At 42.6% G+C, this 6,935-nt stretch overlaps 1 non-coding gene across 1 annotated transcript; it reads left to right on the top strand.

Annotated features, from left to right (window-relative positions):
• Window positions 1–4,499: 4,499 nt before the first annotated feature.
• On the top strand, window positions 4,500–4,604 carry LOC113888301. The gene has a single exon (XR_003509937.1). It is a non-coding gene; the product is annotated as a small nucleolar RNA U13 (small nucleolar RNA).
• The last annotated feature ends 2,331 nt before the right edge of the window (window positions 4,605–6,935 follow it).

Consider the following 6,935-nt stretch of genomic DNA (forward strand, 5'->3'; position numbering starts at 1 on the left):
GACAAGATAGCCATAGCTCTATTTCTTTGACTTCATGGCTAGTGCTACCTAATAAACACATAAAAACACGTTGAAGCCATTTTCTTCTCTTTTTGTATCATGCTTATATGGCGAATCCAAAGTGAATATGTCATTTCTTATGGAAACAGAAAACATGACTATAAGCCTCCCTGTGGTTGACTCCACATATCCTGCATCTTTGACAAGGAAATTTGGATTGTACAAATATTGTTTTGCTCATTTACTGAATACTACAAATGCTTATTGTATTTTGAGTTAGAAGGAAGCTTAGTAACTATTTACTGTAATCCTCTCATTTTACCATTGTGGGGACTGAGCCTCAGAAAAATAAGAATTGTCCAAAGCTGTGCAACTAGTTAGTGGCAGAGTCCAACTCAACTAATCCTACAAACCACGAGGGAAAGGAGCTTATTTTATTCTGCCATGCTTCTTCTCAGTTCAGCTGTTTTTTTTTAATCAAGGATACTTTTCAGAAGCCTTGATCTCACCTAGGAGAATCTTCACTACTGCTTCTTTTTTATTTTATTTTCTATTTTGGCTGTGCTGGGTCTTCTTTGCTGCATGCAGGCTTTCTCTAGTTGGTCTGTGAGCTTCTCATCATGGTGGTTTCTCTTGTGGAGCATGAGGTCTAGACACGTGTTACCTGAATTGGCAGGCAGATTGTTAACCACCAGGGAAGTCCACTGTGGCTTCTTAATTTCTTTATTTAGTGCTCATTGAATTGTACTAGTGCTAGCTTATCTTCCTAAGGCTTTAGTCTGGAATGCTTTTTATTTATTTATTTATTTTTTGCCACTTGTCTCTAGTAAATATTAATAGTAACTCATATTTCAAAATAACCCTCTACTTTCTTCTCAGCATCCAGTTCTTTAAATCTTACATGAAAACTTCAGGGGTGTTTGTTAAGAGTAGATGTTCCAGGGTCAGAGAGCCCTGGATTGAAATCCTTAATCTGCTCCTGACTCTGTGATGGGGTAGTCCTTGGAGTTATTGGCAGATTCCCTCTACATTTTCTGCTACTTGTTGACCTTTTCCTGCTTAAAGAGATGAATGTTTGTCAAAGGAAAGATATGATATAGCAAAAGAGCATAGAAAAAGCTTTTGAATTTCAAAAACTCAGGCTTTTGGCTACAGAGCCCTAAGCTTTGAAGGACCTCAAGGAGTAGGTAGACCATGATGATTTAAGGGTGAAATTAAAAATATTCCTGGGATCTTAAAGACCTGCTGTTGAGTGGGGGAAAAAAGGCTAGACACAAGAGTGTATGTTATATGGTTCCATCGATGTGGCATTCCAAATCAGGCTAAAACGAATTCATCTGTTAAAAATCAGAAAAGTGATTAGGGTGCGGATTTTTTTTAATTTTTATTTACTTACTTGGCTGTGATGGTTCTTAATTGTGTCACACGGGATCTCTGATCTTTGTTGCAGCATGTGGGATCTTTAGTTGTGCCCTGTGGGATCCAGCTCCCCAACCAGTGATTGAACCCAGGTCCCTTGCATTGGGAGCACAGAGTCTTAGCCACTGGGCCACCAGGGAAGTCCCTAGGGGATTGATTGTAAAGGGGCATGAGGGAGCTTTCTGGGGTGATTGAAATGTTCTGTATCTCAATATAGATGTGAGTTGAAAGTGAAAGTGTTAGGTACTCAGTCGTGCAACTCTTTGTGACCCCATGGACTGTAGCCCTCCAGGCTCCTCTGTCCATGGGATTTCCCAGGCAAGAACGCTGGAGTGGGTTGCCATGCCCTCCTCTAGAGGATCTTTCCCACTCAGGGATTGAAACTGGGTCTCCTGCATTGCAGGTAGATTCTTTACCATCTGAGCCACCAGGGAAGCCCCTGGTGTGAGTTACACAATTATAAACATTCGTCAAATCTTATTAAACTATATACTTATGGTTTGTGCACTTTAATATATGTAAATTGTATCTCAACAAAAACATTTTTAATGAAAGAATCCTTGGGACATGACTGAAAATATAGCGTGAGTACTGATGATGGATGTGTTCCCTGGGACGGGAAGCATCTATGTCTAAGTCCTATGCCTGCCCCTTCCTGAGGGACAGTTTGACAAAAGGGAAGGATGGAAACCACAAGATAGACTTGAGGAGTCTGAGAGCAAAGGTATCTTTGAGCTACTCTCCCAGGTAGAACCATGTAAAGTGGCAAAACCCCAGGTTTTTGTTTTTTTTTTTTTAAAGGCTACATGGAATGTCCGGGCAGATGCTGCAAGAATAATTGAATGTTCTCTTTGCAATCAAGAGCTGTTGAAACATGTGTTGAGAGCTAGGGCCCCTGGAAAGACACTTGAAGGAAAGATGAGGCATCCTGCATGCAGCAGCCTATATGGACCAGTGACTGAAGACCAAGGGGTGTGTGACCCTGTGGATTGTACCTGCCAGACTCCTCTATCCATGGGATTTCCCAGACAAGAATACTGCAGTAGGTATCCATTTCTTCCTCAAGGGTATCTTCCCAACCCAGGGATCGAACCCATGTCTTCTGCATTGGCAGCTGGATTCTTTACCACTGTGCCACCTGGGAAGCCTTGAAGACCAAGGGGACACAAGCATATCTCAGCAGATGCCAGCAGGATAGATGGTAACATGGGTGATCACATTCCCTTTCCCCACCAGCATCTTGACCACTGTGTAGTCCCCTTCCCCCACTAAAATAAGATGCAACCTTGATGAATAGAAAGGTCTGGCCACTTTAACACAACTGGGGACAACTCTGAAGGGCCATTTTGGCTCTAGAGCTCCTGGTTGGATCAGCCAAGGCTCTGGTTGCTTTTGCATTTCTGCTTCCTTCCCTTTTCTTCCCTTCCCTTCCATAGGCGGTGGGTCCCAAGGGCACCCCTTAAAAAGCATCCTGCATCCCAAGCTCCATATTAGAGTCTGCTTCCAAGGCAAATCGACCTTTGACAGTTATAAGAGATGTATCTTGGGCTAGAGGCTGCCAAACATCAAGTTGATCCAAACTGTAAAATTTTAAAAACTACCGTAATGGTCATGAACTTACCTTAAGCTTTACCTTGTAGGGTTAGGTTTAGATCAGAATGAATATAACCATCCATGGATGTTTTGAGAGAGAATTCTCCAAGGTGTTCTCACATTTCCGCATGTCTTGTGGGCAGAGACCCTGACAGCCTTTATGCCAGACTGTTCTTTTCAAGGACAGTTGTGTACTCAATAGCCTTGGAAAATAGAATTAGTATTGCCTCTGGAGGAGATAGTGAATTTGTTTCTTAACTAATATAATAAAGATAATATCTCTGGGGCAAAGGTCACACAAGTTTGCTTGCAGCCCATTATTTTAAAAATGGAGGTTTTGAAACTTGGGGGTTTTCAGCTGTGACACAAACCCACTGCATACACAACATCTACTTAGGTTGTTCTCTGTTGCCCCTGTGGGACTGGGAGGGCAATCTGCTTGCTGTGCTGCGAGTAATATAGAAAGGACAGTTAGAAGCCCAAATCTCACCTTTCTTATAGACAGAAGCCAGTGTGAAACACGTAGTTTGTTGCAGGGGCTAAATGAACCTGCCAAATGAACTCAAGAAGTAGATATATTTCTCCACCTATTGTGGGCATGATGCAGAAAGTAAGACATGGCAGGAAAGAGAAACAGAGATGAAGATGGACCACGGGCAGGCCCCTGTCCTCCTAGTTAGGTGTATCCAATAAAGGCAGGGCTCTAGCCGCTGAAAGGAAACCTTAAAAGTAAACGAAAGTCTTCCCTTTAGCATCTTGTCAAGAACTGTTCAGGGTCTGACATTTCACCATGACTGCAAACTGACACGGAGAAGGCAATGGCACCCCACTCCAGTACTCTTGCCTGGAAAATCCAATGGACGGAGGAGCCTGGTAGGCTGCAGTCCATGGGGTTGCTAAGAGTCAGACACGACTAAAGTGACAGCAGCAGCAAACTGACAAGTCAGCCAGCCACAGTTTCCTGGATGCTGGTAGAAAACAGGAAACCCCTGCATCACAGATGAAGGCTTCTATTAATAAATGGCACAGATTTTTCAACGCTGGCTGGAATTGTTTAGACACATTTTGAAAAATATGATTGCCTGGGACCCAGCTGTATAGCTTCTGTACCTGGATATCAGAACTTTTTTTCTTTTTTTAAAGGCTCCACTGATGATCTTATAGTAAAACCAGAGCTGAAATACTTTAAGCTACATTCATATATCCAAATGCTCAGAATTTCTTCCTACACCAAAACCGATAGCTCTCATGTCAAAATTTTAGACTGAGAGAAATATACATCCTTTCATTTTCATCGTTCATGACTTACTCAATGGTATACCTCTAACAGAAATAATATCATCTAACATTGCATAGATGTTTCATAGATCAGAAAACATTTTCCCTTAGAGAGGAGAGGGTGAGACTGGGAGAACATAAGTGACTTGCCTCCGATAAGCCCAATGAGTTCATTACTGTGGACTCAAAGTTAAACATGTACTAATGGGATCCTTTTGTAGTTCATGAGCATGATGATTGGGTGTTCATGCTGCTACGTGACATGTGCCTCCCCGCAAACCTTGTTACGACGCCGGCACATTACCTGTCTGATGTGGGAAAAAAAAAAAAAAAAACATGTACTAATGGTTAGCTTTAGGTGCCAGTTGGGCTGCCCAAAGCTAGAAGAAACTGTGACTTCCTATGAGGTCTGCAGTAAAGTGCCTCACATTTCCTTTCAGCCTTCCTCACACTTGTTCATTGTCTATCTTCCTGGGAGCTGTAAGCTTTGTGACGATGAGTTTATGCCTGTCTCATTCATAGTGGATCCCTAGCACAATTGCAGGCACAGAGAATCTCAAATATATTTGGTCATTTACTCATTTCAGGGGCTTCCCAGGTGGTACAGTGGTAAAGAATCCACCTGTCAATGCAGGAGGCACAAGAGATGCCCATTTGATCCCTGGGTTGGGAAGATCCCCTGGAGTAGGAAGTGACAACCTGTTCCAGTATCCTTGCCTGGGAAATTCCATGGACAGAGGAGCCTGGTGAGCTACAGTTTATGGGGTCTCAAAGAGCTGGGCACGACTGAGCGTGCACACTCATGTGTGCTCATTTCATGCTTTCCCTGTAATTTCACAACTTTTAGTGCAATCGACCAAATAGCACCTTTTCCTCTCTCAGAAGCCTTGTTCTTATTTATGAGAAAATAGCTTCAGAAAACTCCACCACACTATAAAAGATAGTTTGAACTTTGCTACTTGAACAGTTTCTTTCTGTGTTAAAATGTATTTATTTGGCTGCACTGGGTCTTTGTTGCCGCATACCAGCTCTCTCTAGTTGGGGCGAGGGGGGACTACATTTCGGTGCACAGGCTTCTCATTGCAGTGAGTTCTCTTGTTGCAGAGCACGGACTCCAAGTGTGCGGGCTTCGGCAGTTGCAGCACGTGGGCTCAGTAGTTGTGGCTCATGGGCTTAGTTGCGCCACAGCATGTGGGATCTTCCCAAACCAGGATTGAACCTGTGTCCCCTGCATTGGCAGGTGGATTCTTAACCACTGGACCACCAGGAAAGTCCAACAATTTCTTTTTTAACCCCCTAGTTTTATCGAGGGAATATTGACAAGTAAAAATTGAATATACATGTATATTGTGAAATGATTACTACCTCATGTAGTTCCAAAGCGTAATTCAAGTCCAGTGTTTCCTTGTCTTCTGTCTGGTTGATCTGACTGTTGTGAAGATGAAGTAGGAAAGTCCTCTAATATTATTGCATTGCTCTCTGTTCCTTCAGTTATGTTGGTATTTGCTTAATGTATTTAAGTGCTTCAATGTTGGATGCATATATATGTAGAGTTGTTATATATACCTGATGAATTGACCCCTTCATCATTACATAATGACCTTATTTGTTCCTTGTTTCCTTTTTGGCCACACCTCATAGCTTGCTGGATCTTAGTTCCCCAGCCAGGGATTGAACCCATGACCCTGCAGTGAAAGTTTGGAGTCTTAACCACTTGACCACCAGGAAATTCCCTTATTTGTCCCTTGTTACAGTTATTGACTTAAAGCCTATTTTGTCTTAAAAAAGTATAGGTAACTTTGCTCTCTTTTGGTTGCCATTTGCAGCAAATATCTTTATCCCTTTATTTTCAGCCTATGTATGTCCTTAAAGCTGAAAGGAATATCTTGTAGGCAGTGTTTGGTTGGGTATTGTTTTTTAATCCATTCAGCCACTTTGTCTTTTGATTCAGTTCAGTTGCTCAATTGTGTCTGCCTCTTTGCAACCCCATGGACTGCAACACGCCAGGCTTCCCTGTCCATCACCAACTCCCGGAGTTTACTCAAACTCATGTCCATCCAGGCAGTGATGCCATCCAACCAGCTCATCCTCTGTCAGCCCCTTCTCCTCCTGCCTTCAGTCTTTCCCAGAATCAGGGTCTTTTCTAGTGAGTCAGTTCTTCGCATCATGTCCCCAAAGTATTGGAGTTTCAGCTTCAGCATCAGTCCTTCCAATGAATATTCAGGACTGATTTCCTTTAGGATTGACTGGTTGGATCTCCTTGCAGTCCAAGGGACTCTCAAGAGTCTTCTCCAACACCACAGTTCAAAAGCATCAATTCTTCGGTGCTCAGCTTTCTTTATAGTCCAACTCTCATATCCATACCTAACTAGTGGAAAAACCATGGCTTTGACTAGATGGACCTTTGTTGGCAAAGTAATGTCTCTGCTTTTTTTTTAATATGCTGTCTAGGTTGGTTATAGATTTACTTCCAAGGAGCAAGCATCTTTTAATTTCATGGGTGCACTCACCATCTTCAGTGATTTTGGAGCCCCCAAAAATAAAGTCAGTCACTGTTTCCACTGTTTCCCCATCTGTTTGCCATGAAGTGATGGGACCGGATGCCATGATCTTAGTTTTCTGAATGTTGAATCTTAAGCCTACTT

This window comes from Bos indicus x Bos taurus, chromosome X, assembly GCF_003369695.1.
Source record: "Bos indicus x Bos taurus breed Angus x Brahman F1 hybrid chromosome X, Bos_hybrid_MaternalHap_v2.0, whole genome shotgun sequence".
In the NCBI taxonomy this organism is placed as follows: Eukaryota; Metazoa; Chordata; class Mammalia; order Artiodactyla; family Bovidae; genus Bos; species Bos indicus x Bos taurus.